We start from the raw sequence: 19,192 nt of genomic DNA, 5'->3' as shown, positions 1-19,192 counted from the left end.
ACTTGTAGTGAGCTCGGATCCAGTGAAACTGCGTGGCTAATGAAGATGAATGGAAGGGCTCATTTGCGGCGGTGTATTGCAATCTGCCGCCTGCGTCGGCAGCGGGAGCAGAGCGGGCCGAGGAGCAGGTGCCGGATCCTTCCCGTCCCACCGCTGGTCTTTAAACAAATTGACTTCCCAGCGCAGCGGCCGCGCTGTATTTCAAATTGCTATTCCAGCGCCTGCCTTCACGGGGCTAAACCGAACGCACAGAACTATTCCTTTTTCTGGTTAACGCCACACGCGCGGCAAAAGTGCTTGGAGCAATTGAAAACTACACCAAAGTTTTGAGTAGGCTTGATAAGAACTGCAAGGCTCGGCGTCCTTGCGCTGTAATGAGAGCACCTAGCATTGATCTTTAAATGCTGCAAACATTCTTTAGTGCAGAGGTCTAAATACCCGGCGCTCGGCGCTGCGAGGGCACCGCGCCAGGGGAGCGCGGCAATTAGAGCCGGCTGATTACCACCCAAGGCCCGCGAGCGTTCGTCCGAGGTGAATGCGCTTAAGGAAGAGTCGCGTTGCGGGCTTGCTTTTTGGCGGTGCGCTGACGAAGGGGATCGTCCCCCGGGGCGGATCACAGGGAGCATGCTTCCAGCTCGTGCTCCCGGAGCGCGGGTGATTTTTACGTAGGGCAAGGCACAGCCAGGGAACGCGGTTTCCAAACCCCTCCTCAGAGCTGCGTGTAATTGTATTTGCCAGACAAGTAACTGACCTTGTCCTTTGTCCCTGCCCTGGACTGTGTGTCCAATTACTCTGCTGGAGTGCAATGGGAAGGAAAATTGAATTTGCACACTGGGTGCTGTTAATAAATCCAGTGGCCACCTCATTTTTCTGCTAACGAGCCTCCTGGCGAGGCCACCAAGGGGTAGCACTGTGGCATCTCCTGATGTTCAGCATCCCCACTCCCCCGGCCCCGCGGGAAGCCCTGTCGGACCCTGCGGGTCCCGAAGCCCCTGCCGCGCTGCCTGCCCCGAGCGCCCGGCGGGCGCTGCCTGCGCAGGGTGCAAGAACAGCGGGCTGCTTCCCAAGTCACTCGCAGCCAGCGGTGCGTCTGAAGAAGCTGCAGCTGGCCTGTGGGCACGGGGACATTGAGAGATGCCACGCCAAAGGATGGAAATTCACCCCGGCAGGGCCACGGCAGAGCCGGCAGCCTCAGACAGCTCCCCTTGCCGTCACACGCTGCTGCTCGGCTGCCTCGAGTCGCTGCGCGCCGCTGCTTCTGACGAGCCCCTGCCCACGTTTGCACTCCACAGCTTGTGGCAGCAGTTGGGGTAGCGCGGAGAGGCCAAACCCAGCCTAAGCGCTGCCGGAGGCACTGCTGAGTTTCGAAAGGGCAAAAATCTGCTGCAGGTGGGACGCGGGGTCTGTTCAGAGCCTGCTGAAGGCATCAGTGTGCAAGTGCAACGGGGGGAACGGCCCCACCTGGGCAGCGGGGCAATGCCAGGATCCCCGCAGCACCCACGGGCACGCTCAGGTTAGGCGTGACCTTAAATTACACACGTGAGAAGTCGCAAAGAGTTCCCCTGGTGATGCCACTGCTTCTCACTTCCGTCAGGCATTAAGCATCACTCCAAAATTAATAAAAAGTTGATTTTAAAAAGATTATGAAGTTCTTCACGCTAAAGGAAAGGTTAATGCTCCTCTCCGTAGTCATGCAACTGTCACGTTTGCTGTCATAAAGAGGAGTTGATTTTTCTCTCCCTTTCGAAGAGAGAATTTACACGATGAATAGGAATCCAGAAACAGTGACGTTAACAGAAATGAAAGGATCAAGTGCCAAATTTGGACGGATGTCTGCGGCTCGATAAATGACCGCAGGCTTATCCCAGCATAAATAACGCCGGCCTCGAGGCGACACTCGCCGGCTGCGCAGGACCGGCCAAGGAGTGAATTACCTGGTACCGCGCCTCGGGGAGGGGGATCCCAGCGCCGCGGTGGAGACCCCGCGTTGAGATTCGGTGGCCGCAGACTCTGTTCCTGCTGCTGACAACCCACGCTGGGGCACGGCGTTACCCGCCTGCAGCCCTGCATTCAGCGGCATCGCACCAGCGTCAGCCCCAAAGCTCACCATGGTGAATCAGCCCCTTGAATATTCAACACCTGCAGCTTCAGGGCTGCTCAGACCCAGGGATTTGCTAGTAAATGGACGCTTTTTTCCTCCTTTCCAAAATTCAGATTCAGATCAATGCCCTGTGCTGTCTCCAGAGCCTGAGGCTGTTCTGACCTGAGACTGTGTTTTGCCCCAGCTCTAATTAAAAAACCCACATGCAGACACAGTTTTTATTTTGGAAGCTAAATGGGCTGCTTTAAGAAATTCAAATCCCCCTTCTACAGCCCCCAAACCGAAATGCTGCATGTTGTAAGGAGGGACCCGGGCCCCTAGCTGCTTTCTGTCACCCCAGCAAGGGGCATCCTTAGGCACTTAGATCCTTAGCTCCTCGTACATGTCTGATGGCATGGGGCAGGGTTTTAAGGCAGCCTTGGGCCTGGCACGGTGGTTTTTAAAATCAGGAAGATGCAATGCTGGTTCCTGAGAGCCAGGACGCCGCAGACCCTGCATCTTTGCTGCCGTCGGTTCACCCTTGAAGCTCTTAAGGCCCTTTGGTCCCTCAATTTAACCACGGCAAGAGGATTTCAATGCTAACACTTGCCAAGCAGCGTTAGGCAACTTAATTAATGTTTGCAGAGCTTTGAGCAGACAGCGCTATACGTGCATTAATTTTGTCTTATTCCAGCCAGGCCACAGAACCCACGGAAATCCCGGCACTGCCACATCAGCCAGAGCCGGGGCCGCACGGGTGCGCCCCCGCTGCAGGGGGCTTCCCTCAGCACCCCGGGGTGATGCACCCCGGGCACCCGCAGCCAGGGGAGGGCAGTGACGCCCAGGCTCCGGGAGCACAATGCCCCCAGCTCCTCCAGAAACCCCTCGGAGGGGCACCAACACGCTGGCAGCCCCCGCACGCCTTGCCTCTTCAAGATAATCGAGCAGAAACCAACTTTGCTCTGCCGGTCCAGTGCGCTCCATCACAACTCCTGTCCCATAGCTAATTCAAATAGGAAATACTTTTAAAGAAAACCAGCCTCAAGGTGCAGATACAAAATAAACAAGGTACCAAACACCTTCAGGTGCTCTGGGATAATTTTTTTTGCCTTTTTTTTTTTTAAAACCAGTACTCCTACCCTGTAAAGGCGGGATAAGATGCTGCAGGGACACACGGTGGGATAAGACACCACGGGGACACACCGCCTCTCACTCACACAACTCAGCCATTCTGCACCAGCTCAAAAAAGCAAAATCAGTGTGAGGTCACTGCCGGGCTGGTTCAGGAGAGCATCCCCGGGCGGGCAAACACCCAACGGCTCTTTTGCGTAGCTTTGAGTTCACTCTCAAGTATTTCCCCCAAACGGAGGCAAATTTAAGCAAATGTTCTTCTCATGTGTGGTTAAGGTATGGGGCCTCATGCCAGCCGCCGGAACTCTGCCTGGTCCCGGTCCCGCAGCTCCCTCCCGCACCCACGCTCCTATTTCACACGCACACGAGCCCCTTCACCTTCACAGGCGGCACGGGGAAATCAAATATCAAGAAAAATCATCTCCGCCAGTGGAGAAGGGCAATGATCCGCAGCCTCCAGCCTGCGCCCCGCGAGCGGCCGGGCTGGGGGTGCAGGGGAACACTGGCAGCCCCTCTCCAGTGCCGAACCAAAGCAACCGCACGGGGAGCGAGTCCTCCAGCGGTGCTGCTGCACCGCGTGCCATCTGCACACCCGTCCCTATCACCACCGAAGGCTGCCGACAGCCAGCAGCAGAGGCAGGAAAAAGCAAATCAGGTCTGTGCCGACGGGTGCGCGTAAGCCGCTTTCTCAGGGCCACTTTTTGGAGCAATCTCTCTTTACAGACTTGCTAATCGAGTTGTGTTGCCACTCTCTTTTTATTGAGCCGTAGAAGTGTCTGTAATGAGAGATTAAAATAGTAGTCGTGCCCCATGATTTATTTTTTAAATTCTTGTGTCTACACGCGTGTAAACTACACCAAGTCACCCGGCTGTAGACCGAGGATAAATAATGCATCGCAATATATTAAGCGAATGAGAATGCAAACCACAGAAAAATATGTAGAAGAGGAAAACGCACGTGCTGGGTGGTAAGTTATTGGACCTTCAGAGGCAGGGAAGGGAGAGGCTGGGGGCGCGTTTGTTCCTGCCTTCCCTCCCGCAAATAAATCACCAGCCTCGCAGTGCTTGCGCCTGAATAAAATATGACAGGTCTCTCTCGCAGGGCCGGCACGCGGCTCTGTAACAAGTCGCACCGCTCGCCATGCATACTGACTGCAAATTGGGTGGGTTATCAGACGCCGCCATAAAAAAAAACCCCTCTTCCCCCAACTGATTATGAACCTCATGCATAGCAAATGACAGAGCAATAACGCTCGCGTTGCCTGCAGCAGAGGTAAAAAAAATAAAATATTTACAGACTGACAGGCTAATGGACACTTTCCCAAAGAGCGGTTAGAAAGAAGTAGTAAATGGGCCCGTGCTGATGCAGGGCAGCGGGCCCGGTCAGGGATCAAGACACACAGCACCATATCGGATAACATATAATTGGCAGGTCACATCCAAATGAGTGTAGTCATGCATCATCCGGAAGGCTTTTGCTGGTTATAAAGACACTTGTAAACAATTCAGCCGCTGAACATGGCAATAATATGTTGATCCGGCATGTAATGAGGTGTTCCTGGAATCAATAAACTAGTCATGAAGAGCAGGGAGCAAGGTCAGCGCCTGCCTTTTTGATGACCTTTCCTGGCTGGTAAGGACATCATATACTCTGAAGAGGACTTTTCTCATATTGCAGAAGGCGCCGAGTGTCAGAACTTCCATTCGCAGCAAGCAAATGAACAGCCGGGCTCTGCATGCTAATGAAGTCCAGGCTATTTTCCACCTTTTCATCTGCACATTATGCTCTTGACTTTGGAGAAGGTGGGAATTAGGTTGGACCCTCGTGTCAGACTGCCTGATGGCTCGGCTCCGGAAAACTGGTAATTGAAGCTGATGACTGATGCGGAGGAGGCCTGAATTTGGAAATAAACAGTTTCAAGCACTGCATGTCATTTCTAGAGAGACTGCTGAGTGAATGGAAATGAGCTCTGTTTCTCCAACCTAATGCAGTTTCTCAGCAGGAAAAACACCGTCTTTGAGACAACAATGCCAGTCATTAAGATTTAAATGTTCTGGCGATAATGTAAGGAATAGCACCTGCCTTCCCAAACAGCACTTATGGAAATGCCGCCCCACGCCAGGGTCCGCGCTTCATCTCCAGCCCCCCAGCACCGGTCCTGGAGGAGTCGGGAGGCTCCCAGCGGCAGCGGGGAGGGCGCGCGCGGTGCTCGGCTGTCGCTAGCCGGGTCAAAACATTGGAAAAACCGTCAGCCGCGCCGAAAGTGTGGTTTTGAAAAATCCGTAACTAAACACGACGCTTACCGCGCTGCATCTGCACCGTTTAATTGCTCTTCCCAAGCACATTTAGCAGACAGCCTGCTGGCCTCCTCCTCGTCTGCCGCCGCTGTGGCTCACTGGGCTGGCCTTAATTCACGTCAGCCCAGCCGCCGGCCCCGGAAAGATAAAAAATGGAGTTTCTAGACAAGGCACTTAAAGGCCAATATTTTCAGACGCGAATACGAACGCTCTGCCATCCTAGCTGTTGGGAAATAACATTTTAAATGTTATAAACCTTTTCAAAATCCTACCTAGTGTTGCGAAACCGAGCAGAGCAACTTGGTTGCTGGGGCAGAGGCAGCCCAGCAGCCTCGCAAAGGTTTTCGGGGCTTTGAAGCATTGCTGTTGGGACGCAACTCTTAGTTAACGATTCGTTATCTAAGGCACCTTAGCAATGACTTGCATGGATCTGAATAAGCAGCTAGCCGTTTTTCTGCTGCCAGAGAAACCATATTTTGGGTCTTGTTTAGAAAGGAGGATGAGCGGAGGCTCTGTCTGCGACCCGTTCCTGGCTGACGCGATGCTTCAGCGCGCGTTGCTCCCGTCCGACGCTGCTGCAAAGCCCTTACTTCCACCAATCCAGACTGGCTCATACACAACGTGGAAAATAAGGGCTATTTATGCTTTGGATTTTTTAAGTTTTTTCTTTTTCAAACCCAAGTGCTGCCCGAGCTGCAAGCGCAGAGCTTGCTGGTAGCTCAGCCCCCTTTGCGGGTTCAGCCCCAAGCCTAGGCAGGATGGGGACCTGCAGGCTCCGGGTTTCTCCACGCCGAGGTAGATGCTGGTGGTATGAGGTGGGGTGTGCTGCAGGCAGGGGCTCCCCAAAGCCCCTTGGCACCCCGTCCAGAGGCCACTGCGTTCACTGTCCCCCCCATCCCCACCGGGGCGGCCGCCTCCCGCCCCCGAAACTGCCGCCCGCTGCCGAAAGCTGCCGTCATTCCCCTCGGAGGTGGCTGCATCTCAGGAGTGGGTCTGTTTGTATAATAGTTTGCAACCCTTCAACATGAAAGGATATAGAAGGATGCAAGTTATTATTATGAAAATGAACCAAGCAACTGACAAAAATATTCAGAAGATGTAATCTGCCACCCCTACAATGCACTCGCGGAGAAGAGCACTTGGCAGGCAGAAGAGTAGTCGCTAGATACATTGCCTTTTGTTAAATTGCTTTTGCTCTGACAATGCCTTTTAAAACCACATGCAATCTTAATTTAAAATACCTAATACCTAAAGGTATAGGGGCCCAATGCCCCTAGGCTCCAGTTTGGGATTTGTCCAAAGCAATTCCACTGGCTTAATACCACTGCTCCTCATTTTAATCACACAACAAATGTGGGAGGCTGAATTCCACTTGTAAGAAACTGTGGACCTGATCCAAACATCACTGAAAATCAATTGAGCAAAGATTTGTTTCTTTAAAGAAGCGAAGCCTGCCTGCCGCCTCACTTTTGTCCAAACCTTTGCCACGTTCAACTAATAAGAAAGGTCCCCTCCCTGTGCCGTCAGCTGTATCACCCAAGATGGGGGTAAATGCAAAATTCAGCCTTTTTATTATTTCATAGTTTTAGAAAATGGTTAAAAGTAAGGAATTGCTAAATACAGTAGCCCAAGAAACTACTGCATTTTTATCTTCTAAAGACTGAGTAGTGGGAAAAACAAACAAACCAACCAACCAAGCAGCACTGTCATGTCGGTTGGTCTTTCTCTATTTTTGCCCTAGCAGGCAAAAAGTTCCAACTTTTTTTTTTCAGTCGTTCCCAACTATCCCCCGATACACCGGGCCCAAGATCTCTACAGACGGAAGGTCTGGGTGCAGGGGCTGGCTCTGCGCCCCTTAACCTGGTGCTTACTGAAACGGCCCCCCGACTCCCGCAGCGGCCCCTGGGTGCCGGTTTTCCCCTCTGACCGCCTGAAGGTAGCCGAGAGCCTGGAGCCGCAGGCGGCATCGCCGGCGTCGTTCGTTGTGAAGCGCAGGTGTATCTCGAGGCAGGGTACGGCAGGGTGACGCCGTCTTCGGGCTCACCCCATCCATCCGCGCTCCTCCCGGCCTCCCGACTTCATTAATAACCTCCTTCCCTATGCTAATACCACCAGAAAATTATGCAGACTGTTTATATTTCTTTACAGCCAGAACAGGCTGCTGACATGAATCAGCCATTAGCGATTCACATTGAGGAGTCTCCGCTAATTGTGCAGAATGTAATTAGTGATTATGTAATATCTAAGCTCTTGCAACTGTCATTAATGTCCACTATTCACCAGAGATAGTTCTTACTGAATTAGAGAATGATTACTGCATGGTAAATCTACTTAATCCTAAATATGCTAATTAACACTGTATGCACTTTAGACAGTGGTTAAAAGCACTAGTAACCTCAAAAAAGGTTGCAATACACCAGAATCTAAATTGCTCGCAATGGATTTTCCTTCAAAAGGTAAATTTGTTTAATTAAACGGTATAGTAAACTGTTAGGCACAGCTATTGATTAGTGCAACCCAAGCAAGGGTTTTCTGTAACGGATCTAGTGAGGTGCCGCCGCAGGACAGTGATGCTCCGGCAGCATCCCGGGCCTCCGGCGGCATCCCGGGCCGGGCACGGCCTCGGCGGAGCCTCTCGGCCAGGGGGGCTCCGTGCGTGCCCCTACGCCCGCAGATACTCCCAGACAGGCACGAGGTCACCAGCGGAGCCTGATGCAAAATAGCTTTCTGAAAACTCTCCCTCCAGGGTTAAATTCTACCCATCCGAAGCTTGCTTTTTTTTTATTACCGTATTCCTTAGGTCATAAACAATAATATTACTACAGGCAGATACAGTAGCCTCCCCCAATAAATTCTTCCTTAAATCTTAATTTTAAGATTTATTTGTGTAAAACAGACGTTAGATATTAAACGCTACCTACTAAACAAATGGAATAAATAGAGCGATTGTACAGTTTTTGAAACGCCCCTTTCGAATGCCTGGGGTGTTTAATGTATTCTGGTTTTCTGTTAAAAAAAAAAAAAAAGATATGGCTGTCATGAACCCCGAGGATAATAGCATTTTGTGATTTATGAAGATTCTTCCTGCTTATATATTTTATATAAATAATACTCCTGTGTGTATCTCTGCACTCATTCATAATCAAAAGCTGCACAGGCTGTAAAAAGAGTTTGCGTAGTAACATATTTAAAATCAGCTTACAAAAATTGGATAACTAATATATCAGACACAAAATAAGTCACTGTAGCAAGCACACCAAAAGGAAAATTAACAGCACAATGCAATCCACGACACACTTTTATCAGCAGACTGAGACAACAAAAGAAGACAAAACAAAAATTCCCACAAAAGAAAGTTCCTCAATAAAAAATAAGAAGTGAAAAGTACGATAAGAAATTAAGCACGCTCTTAATTTACCTGGGCGTATTAAACGTTTGCAACTGATAAGGAGATTGCAAGTGCTCTTTGAAAGCTGTGCGATGTAGCGTGCATCAAACCGGCGCTGCCCTGCTGATACGGGGGGAAAACCCGGTGGGAGACGGGCCCGTCCCCGCTGTGGGAGCGGGCGCTGCGGGAGGGCCGGGCGCCCTCCCTGCCAGGCCCCCGCGCTTTCGGGGTGCGGATTCCACCCTCACAGCCGCTCTGGGAGTCAGCAGCATCCCCCGCTAGCAGGAGCTGATCTGGGGGAGCGCTGGCGGAGGGTGCCCCCGGGCTCAGGGCCCGGGTGAGGAGCTGACACCCCTTTCTCCATGGTGGGGTGGATGTGTGACACCCAGAGAGCCACTGCCACAGCCACGCAACGCCTCCGGCAGAGCCCGGCCCGCGGACGGCATCGCCCGTGCCGTGCCGTCCAGCTGCGCGGGATGCCGGGAGCACCTGCCGTGTGCTGGGGACGCCCCTGGGACCTGCTGCGGTCCCCGGCTGCGCCCACCCGGGGCGGCTGGAGGGGCTCTGCTGCACTGCTGCAACACCCCGGCCTCCCCGGGGAGGGCCTCCCCGTCCCCTCTGCTGGCAGAAGATGACCGAAGGGGACCTGCTCCGCAAAGGGACTCCAAAACCATCGTCCTGGGATTCGAGGGGCATGGTACCGCTCACCCGGAGAAAAAAAATTGCTCTAGATTCAAATTCAGAACCCAGAGCTTTAGACCAGTACGACAGCTTTAAAGCTGCTGCTTGGACCTCCGGGAATACTTCTGAATTTATTCACAGCTATTTAATTAAAAATACTTTAAAGCCCAGCTGATTTTGAACTCTTGTCATTGCTGTTCTCGGCCACCCATCCACCTTGGGTCCAAACCAGCCGGGGGATGCCCACGAGCCCTGCGGCGCTGGCTGGGCCCCAGGGTGCCTGGTGGCTTTGTGCAAGGCAAAGCCCTACTTTAAACAGCCTGGTTTGGTGGGTTACGGATGCATTGAACATTCATTTTTTAATAAAAGTTTCGGGAAGGTTTAGGCTAAGCGGACTCAGTATGTATGGGTGACAGTGTTACGATCCAGCGACTTAACAGTCCCTATGCATTTACTTTATAAAGGAGCCATTACAGCCTATGGCATTGAAAAGGAGATGTCCCTGGCGCCTAAATAAAGATTTACACAGAAGGCCTGACCCTAATACTGACTTAGGGGATTATTTTCAATCATCATTGTCAATAAGATGGGCCCTGAACTCGACAAACCCCCCCTGCCCTGGAAAAGGTTTGCAGGGTCAGCTCCATGTGTTTTAAATGCCACTATACATACAGCAGCCTGTAATTACGAGATAAAAATATATGTGCAGAAGTGGGGAAGAAGGAGGGCAGGTTAAGCCTGCAAATTCACGCGTGGCATCCCTGAGCCACTGATGGATCCCACGCAGCTTTGAAAACCCGGGTTGCCTCTGCCCTGCCCTGCCCTGCCCTGCTGCTCCTTCCCGGAGCCGCCTTCCCGAGGGGGGCTCACACAAGCATCCCTTAAATTCACCCCGCCCTCGGGGGGATGAGGTCTGTTGGGATTTTGCTGGCTTTCCCCAAATCCCCAGCTGCTGGTGTAGCGCCTCCTGAGAAACTCAGTTTTTCTTTCTTTTTTAAAAAGAAAATTGCCAGCATATGCAAGGATGCTGAAGTCCTCAACAGCAAACCAGGCAGCAAATAAAAAACCAGCCTAAGTGTTTCAAAGGCACTGTTATTTTTTTTCTAAATGCCATAAGCCCGGGCTCCCAAATCCTGGATGCGGCCAGGAGAGGAAGCCCCTCGTTGCCATTAGCGGCACCCGCAGGCAAGCGGAGCAGAGTCCCCACAGCCCCTCCGAAACAGCGCATTCCCCTCGCACACGCTCCCGGGCATCGCGTTCCCCCTCCCCGTGCTGCAGTATCATCTCATTACCGCAGCCCTTCCCAACGGGTAATAGCAACCCTGGCCTTAAATACCTCCGTGTAGCTACATTAATTCCTCAAACAGCGCTCTCACCTTTTGGAACGGTAAGCCACAGAAGACAGTCAATAGATGACGAGATAACGGTTGTTATTTCAGTCCTCCATACAGCTGACGGGCTTTCTCCGCCACAATACAGCTCACTCCAAGGCGATAAGGCAAGCCAGTTATCGCAGCATCGTGCTCTCCTCACCGGCGCCCGGGGGCTCCGGCGGCTGCTCCCCCCGTGCTGAGCCCTGCGGCTGGCTCCGGGGAGGCACGGCCCGCCGCGGGGGACAGATCCAGCCCAGGCACAACCAAGGTCGGCACCACCATCGCAGGGGCAGCTGCAAGGCACCCCGAGGGGACATCGGGGCTCCACATTGCCACCGGCGAGAGCAGCCTCAGCATCTGGAGAGGAGGCCTGGCCGGCTGCAGCCCCCAGAAAAGGGGCTCAGACTAGCCCAGCCCTGCCAGCCGAGCTGGCTAAAATAACTTTGCCATTTGCACCTGCTGATGCTCACCTGGGACTGAATTACACCTGAGCTAGAGATCCCCAGCCACGCGCCCACCTCCTCCTTCCCACCCGGACGGCACGGTGGGCCTGGAACTGTGCAGGAGCGTCCCCCTTCCCGACCCAGGGGCTGGCCTGCCGCCCTGGTGAGGGGCTTCACGCTGGGCACAGGCTGAGCCAGCGAATGCTGGGACAGGGCCTGAGCTCAGCTCCGCAAAGCCGGCGCTTCCCAGGCCGCGGGGCTGCGGTGCGGTGCAGCAGGCACAGGCGGGTGTCGGGTCCTGTCCCCCCGCCCTGCTCGCTCCAGGGCACTGCACTCATTGCATTTGCTCCTTCACCGATTTGTAGTCTCAGTGCTGCCCGCCAGAAAAGCTCATCTTTCTACAGCTCTGCCTTTAGCTCTTCGGCTGGAAGCGTATTAGCAGGAAACAGCCAGTTTGCAGCTGTAGCAGCGTTCCCTGGAAAGGCCAAATACCATATTTCAGCCAAAGCTTGTACCCTGTTGGTATTTTTAATTAGCAACCCTTAATTCTTGCCAGAGCAACTTACAGGGGAATTGACCAGTAGCATCATTAAAAAAGAGAAGACGGCCCAGCAGCGTGCGGCCTAACGCTGGGCGGTGCAGGCGGGGATGCTCTGAGGAAGGATGCCTCGGCCAGCGGGGGATGCTGGCGGCGAGCGCCCACGGCAGCGGCTCTCCCACTGTCTCAGCGTGCCCCCAGCTGGCAGATCCACCGAGGGCTGCAGGGACGCGGCCTGGGGAGGACGGTGGCACCCGAACCGCAAGGGGCCGGGGAAGGCTGTCGCAGCCCTCCGGCCAAGCTGCCCACCGTCCCCACCAGCCTCTGGACACAGAGCTGAGGTTTGGGGCCCAAGGCGGGCAGTTTGCCAGGCGGAGAACAAGCGAGGAGGGGATCAAATTGAGCGTGTGTGCCAGGCCTCTGCAGTTGTCTGCACCGCTGGCGGCGGTGACAAACACAGAAGTCAACCAGGGGAAGAAATGGAGCCCCTTCCTCCTGAAAATCTGCCGCAGCTGCCGTAGCCGGTGGCCAGGCGCATCCCTGGTGCCAGGGGCTGCGGGCATCGCGCACCGAGCACCCAACCTGCGCCCTCCCTCCTCTGTCTTCCCCCGCTGCGACAGAGGCAGCGGTGCACGGGGAACCCAAGGCTCCCACGACGCAGGCGCGGGAGGGACGTTGTGGGCGGCCTTACGGACAGGGCTAAGCGGCACGGGCAGGGCTAACCGGGGAACGGGCGGTGTGAAAAGCGAGGCACGAGCCACGTCGCTCACTGTAAACCACGGCCGTGCAAACGTGCACGTACACACACGCGCGCATACACGCACGGACATATACGCAAGTGCACACGCATGTGCCTACGTGTAAACACAGGCTCTCGGCCGAGGGGAGAGCTCGCGAGTCCTGCGTTTTGTAATGACAATCACCAGCGACGGAAATGAAAGAATTAGCCACACAATAAACCCCTAATTGCCTGGCAACAGCATTTAGGCCCCATTAGGTAGATTTGTAACTGCTTCCAGAGAAATAAACTCCTGTGTCATTAGATAACAAGGAAAGAAATAGGTTATTTCCTTTTTGAAAGGTATGAAAGCTTCCAATTGCCTGATGTATTCGCTTAGTAGATTATTTTCTGTCATCTCAGTTAATTGAATTTTATCCATTGCTCTTAGAATTCCTCCCTTTCGTGTAAGGTTAAAAAGTTCAGAGGAGTCATATTTTTGAACCTCGTCCATTTATCGCATAAGTCAACTCCAGCTGCACAAAGTACGCCAGGGAAAACGGAGTAACAAAAAACTATGCAATAATTGCTTTTTAGTGTCCAAGTGAACTGGCGTCCGAATAATTGTAAAACATCGCTTTGCAAAACGGCCTCCGGTTGGGATGCTGTCGGGAGTAACTGGAAGATGTTTAAGGCGCCGGGCAATGCGCTGCCTTTGGGAGGGCCCATGGACCGGCCGGTTGCACGATGGCCTTCACCTCCTCACTAGAAAACCGAATTGGAGACCCAGAATTAAACTAATTCTCTAAATTCCCCAAGGGCGGAGACCCCTCCCGCTGGCAGCCAGCCCCGCGAGGCACAGGCCGGCTCTTCTCGCTGCTGAGCCGAACTAACTGCGGCCGCGGCTGGGAAGAGCGACAGCTTGGCAGCGCTTATCTCCATCTCCCCGCATCGCCGAGCGGCAGGTCGCCGCCGGCACACGGGTGCCTGGGGGTGGGATTTTCTCCTCGCCCTCATTGTTGGCCTCCATAGGACCAATTTCAAACCCGTCAAAATGTATTATGGCAAACCTCCCCTGAACAAAACCCGACATCCAGCCCTTCCAGGATGTCTCCTTGACATCCCTCAGCCCGAGGAGCCCTTCCCAGCACACACCATCACACATCATCCCCGCCCAGCTCTTCGTGACAGCATTTCGCAGCTCCCTCGCTTCTTTTTCCTTTGGTAGCAACATCAGCAATGCTCAGGCTTGCTTTTAAACCCTGTGCTATCCCTTTCCCTTGAAATAACTGAGGGAAGAGATGGAGAAATTAGCTGGGCTGGAGATCCCTCTTCCCAGCTGAGACCTGCCTGCAGGAACTAACGCCACCCTGGCCGGGCAGCCGCTCCTCCCGCCTGCTGCCCGTCCCTGCCTGCTGCTCCTGGAGCAGCTGTAAGGCATGCCCCGCAGGATGGGGGAGCGCTGTTCCCTGCACAACTGGGGTTATTTTTTTCCCCTGCAGAACAAGCTGCTCTGAGGTAGTGGCACGGCACCTCTGAGCATGAGATGCGTGCACCAGGAACGTGTCCCAAGAATGCGTGCTGGGGGAGGATGCTGAGCCGGTGGCAGCTCCTCGCCCCTTCCCGGCGAGCAGAGCAGCTCGCCCTTGCTAACGCCTTTGGAGTCACAGCCCTCCGCAAGCGGCCGCTTTTCTGCCAGGTCTTGTATCTCCGCTGGGGTAAAAGTCCTAGGGAAAAGCAAATGTGCATGCAAATTCTAAACGCTGCCCCATAAGACCTCCGTAACATCGTGCTACGTGCCCACCTGTGGGATAAGCCACGGAAGCGCCAGGGGGTGCACGCGCTTGCACGGTGGCCACGCAGATGCAGAGACGCGGGTGCGTGGGGTGCCCACGTCTAACGCCCAGACGCGGTGAGGTGGGTTTACTCGAGCACCGCTCCTTCGCTGGCCGCGTCACCCCGCGCCACCCTCCCGTCCCTCGCCCCGAGCACGGGCAGCGATGCCCAGCCCTTGCTTTCAGGCAGCCCCCTCGTTTCTTTCTTTCCAAAGCAAACCTAGGCAGATGTTCCTAATTTCTGAGTAAATCCATAACATATGTCATGCCTCTCATCATCACTCAGGCCGCTGCTCTTAAACTTCCCCGCCTTCTCCCCCCGCCTCGCTCCCAGGTACTCCTGCCTAGCACCGGCACCTTTGCAGCCTCCAGCCAGCACTTCCTTGCGGGGAGCTGATAAGCAAAGTTAAAGTTTAATGGGGGCGATGGGGGAGAGGCAGCTTCATTTTGATCATATGCAATATTTGCTTTGTAGAATAGCACCACCCTTAATGAAATGGGATTGCTTGGCCGCCGAAAGATTACCTAAATAATCGGGTGGTGACTCCAGAGCCGCTCGATTTTAAACACTTCTGAAAAGCCAGCTCCATTTTCTGCTTTGGTGCATACCAATTCCCCGTACTGGCATATTAGAATAAATCAGCTCCGTCGGTAGGACATTGTTATCCAGTTCCCAACTATTATAACATAGTTTCTATCAGAGCAGTTTTCTTCTCAGCCAGTCGAGTGGAATGATCCCTGAAAGCAGCGGTTTGTGGCAGAAATGCGCTCCCCTTTCTCCCCACAAAGTCTCGGCATCGTCATAAATTTGTGATTGCCCACACGCACGGCAGCGGACAACGGGGCGGCTTAGGAGAGTTCGCGTCCGGATAACAAGGACGTGGTAAAGTGCCTGGAAAGAGAGCGGGGCTTTGAAGTGCTGGGGAGGGAAGAAGTAGCAGAAAACCCAAGGAGGGGCAAGGAAAAAAAAAAAGTATAGAGGGAGAACTAATCTGGAGCAGCAAAGGCCAAGCTAACAAATCTTCCCAAAGGCTTTTGTTGGTCCCGCATGCATGCCCAGGAGGCAGCAGTGCAGAGCAGCACCTTCCCTCGCCTGCCTGGACTGCTGGCATCCCAGCCTCGGTCTTGTCCCCTACGCCTGTGCCTGCTGCCCCTGCACCAGCGCACAAGGAAACCTCCCGGTTCTTACAGGTGCATTTCAAATCTCAGGACGTTCAGGGCTCGGAGCCTTGATTTGCCACCGACTTAGCGCTGGCCGGGCGGCAGGCATCGCTCCCGGTCCCCAGGACTGGGTCCTGCAGGCTTGGGAGACCTGTTTTGGAGAGCTGGACCCCCGCCTGGTCTCTTCTTCAGCTGGTTTATAAACTACTGACGGGACAGGAGAGACTCCACGGCACCACCAGGCTCGTGGGCATGGACGGGACCCCCTGCGTGTGTGGGATGGATGCCTGCTCCCCCCGTGCAGGGGGGACGGAAGAGGGACAGCAGGCCTGGGCTCCCGCGGGGTTGGTGCTGGTGGTCCCCAGAAACAGTCCCTGGGGGGGCTGACAAGGTGACGCAAAAACCAGACAGAGAAGGGGAAAAAGTGGAAGGAAAGAGCAGGGCTGCACTTTTCCATGCCGTCCTCTTGTTTTATTTGTTTTTAATTACACCCCAGAGTGCTGTGCATTAAGCATCCTTAATTAAAGAGGGAAGTGAAGAGCCGCAGGCGCCGGGGGAGCGGGAGGGCGAGCGGCGATGGCCGGACCCTGCTCCCCCATCTGTGTGGGGCGGGAGGCCGGCGTCGAGCCCGCGCCGGGGAAGACCCCATCCCTCTGCTGGCAGAGCCATTCATGGGGATAACCTTGTAATCTACAGAAATCTGGGAATTATTATGGATATTACATAAATCAAACCCCCTGTGTCAATAAGGAAAAAAACATTTTTAAAAGAAAAGCAGTGCAAAATTAACCCTGAGAGCACGGTTTTAACCCAGATCACCTTGGAAAAAGCAGCAGAGACAATGGTATGCATTCATTCCCTGTCCTTTATCATTTAAATAACCTGGCCTTCATTGGCTTCTGATGGATTGCTTTAAAATTGCTAAAACGGAGGTTTGTTTTTGATGTGTGGTTGCATTGATTTCCTCCCGCCCCCATTTTAATAAAAGGCATTTTATAGAGCGCCAGAGTGAACCAGGGTAGAACATCCTGCAGCTCCCCGTTTGCCCAAGAGCGGGGTGTTTGAAAGCCGTGCGGAGGGGCAGACCCGCCCCGGACAGGCAGGAGCGGACCCTGCCCGCACGCTGCCGAGGTCGGAGGGAGTTTGGGGAGGCGGCACTGGGTCCACGGCAGCGAGACCCCCACGTCGGCGGCTGCGCTGTAACTGTGCAGCGCGTACCAAAGCACGTGAGGCTCCTCGAGTCGCACCAGAACAGAAAACCAAAATAATTGCTGTCCAACGCTCCATCCACGGTCACCACCATCGTCCTCGCTGGTGCTGCCAGCTCTGCTGACATCTCCAAGCGGATGGAGTTGAAGGATGCATCTAAGCGGGATCACCAGCTCGTTGCTCGTTAGCAATAACCCGCTAAGCTCACGGTGCCCCAGCAGCGCTGGCTGCTGCCCTGCCTGCTCCGGCGGGCTGCGGCTGGCACCCACCGGGGAGTAAAAACAGTTCGTGCCTTCAGTCAGCCATCAAACCCGGCCCAAGGCTGGCCAAAGCCCAGGGATCGAGAAATACAAATGACTGGCAGGAAAAACTCATGGATAGCACCAGCATGGGACCGTAAACGCAGACAGGAAAACAGGGACCTGTTTTTTTCCTCCTTGCAGCAGCGGGCTGTCCCAAAAACCCCAGGCTTTCCCAAAGCCAACAGCACCTTCCCGCAGCGAAGCAGCGCATCAGAATATTAACATTCCTCCAACTCCTTGGCCCAGCCCTGCGGATCTTGTCGCTAACGGGTACTGAAGGCAGCAAAAGGCTTTTGCCGCCATGATTCTGAACAGTAAGGGAGCAGGCTGCCTTCCGGCTTCCCGCAGAGGCCTTTGCAGGAGCCTGCGGGTTCCTGGGGTGGGTGGAACATGCGGGAAGCAGCAGCCGGTGCCAGCAGCCCCTGCAACTCCTTGGAAAAACTAAATGCATCGCCCAGTCCAAGGTTGCCTTTTAAACTTTTTACTAAGGAGCGAGCCACACCGTTAGTAACTGGGTGTAATCTGCTAGATCTGTGTGTGCACATCAACGCAGACAAAGCTGATAAACTCCCAGGGCTGGCTTGTCTCTGTTTATAAATCTACACCGGTATTTGTATATAAGCAATCTGAAATCTGCCCACCAGAATACACAGATGTTTTTTTTTTTTCTTAAAGGAGAAAGCCTGAGTTAATTTAAAATACGTTTCTTTTACAAAAAGCTCTATTTTAAAATCCTACTATATCTTCTTAGTTCATAGTTAACAAACATCTGGCCAGTTTTGCTCTCATTTAGGTAAACAGCAAACTTGCCAGCATCTTCAAGCAGGTCAGAATCAGGCCCCCAGGGAAGTTCCTCTGGGCTAGTTCCTGCTACCCCACAGCATCTTTTCTTGGCGCTCCTTGCTTTTTCTCTGCATCCATTGTTATTTGCAACACAGTGTCTGAAAACCATGTTAAATACTGCTCTTTCCTGCTGTTTTTACTCCCTACAAGTGACCCGTGTTTCTTGACAATGAGTGCTAGAAATAGGCTAAAGCCAGGGATCGCTCAGGGAAGAAAGCGGGCGCAGGGCAGCGGGAGAGCCCTGGCCCGGGGTGGCTCTGGGCGCAAGGTGACAGCGACAGGAAAGGACGTCCCCATGCCATGCCACCCCGCAGGTCGGGAGTTGAGGGATAACTCCCAACTGTGGGCACCTACACCTCCAAATGACAAAATGCTCTTTCTTCTCCTACCTGTTGATGGAAAATCTGCGAGTTAAAGCCAGGGATGTTCCTCTGCACGGCTCTGCAACACCTGCGCACCAGACGCACCTCCATCGGTGGGACCAGTTGGCTCAGCCTTTGCTATGGGCCTTCCCCGAGCCTTGGGCAGCTCTTCCCTTCGAAACCAGGCTCCTTCAGACGGGTCTCTCTGCGGGCTGTGGACCCAGCTCTGTTTTTCAGAGAAGGTGGTAATACTACCTAAGCAAAAGGAAAATAAAATAAAATTTAATAAAATAAAAATAAATAAATAAAATAAAATAAAATAAAATATCGCTCTTTGGATTGAAAGCGGGTCCCCCCACAAGCAGCAAGGCAAGGGCACGTGTTGGCCGGGCAGGGTGTTTGCAGACTGGCAGGGTGTTTGCAAACCGGGCGGGCGTTTGCGTGGCGCCCGGCGGACAGCTAACGAGCAGGGTTTAACACCGGCGGCGGCCGCGCGCGGTGGCCAGAGAAGTCGCGCACACAACCATCAAAGGGAGGGCACGCAACCTGCCTGAGTCGCCGAATGCTGCTCAAATAGGATTGCTGCCGGTGATGGACAGATCCTTATTTGTAAGTATTTAATGTTTCTTAGGAAGCACTTCTAAAAGAAATTGGTATGTAATGACAGCACTCACTGGAAAACAGGCCGATTATAAAATGCACTAACTTATCTGGTATTCATTTGAAAAGTAAATGGATGCAAGTAAAGGTGAGAGTTCACTACCAATTCAAATATTTTGCTTTAACAGGCTCTAGCACTCCTACTTTAATTCAAGCAGAAGCACAAGTAT

At 53.6% G+C, this 19,192-nt stretch overlaps 1 long non-coding RNA gene across 2 annotated transcripts in view; it reads right to left on the bottom strand.

Annotated features, from left to right (window-relative positions):
• Positions 1 to 19,192, bottom strand: part of LOC309588148 — a 99,641-nt gene that overhangs the window by 7,151 nt on the left and 73,298 nt on the right. For both annotated transcript variants that reach the window (XR_014227685.1, XR_014227686.1), the window contains exon 2: positions 18,390 to 18,617. This is a non-coding gene — a long non-coding RNA (uncharacterized lncRNA). The remainder of the gene's footprint in view (positions 1 to 18,389; positions 18,618 to 19,192) is intronic.

Source organism: Platalea leucorodia (genome assembly GCF_965183815.1).
Source record: "Platalea leucorodia genome assembly, chromosome: 3".
Classification (NCBI taxonomy): domain Eukaryota; kingdom Metazoa; phylum Chordata; class Aves; order Pelecaniformes; family Threskiornithidae; genus Platalea; species Platalea leucorodia.
The sequence above is the reverse complement of the archived record's forward strand: the minus strand, read 5'-3'. Positions and strand labels throughout refer to the sequence as shown.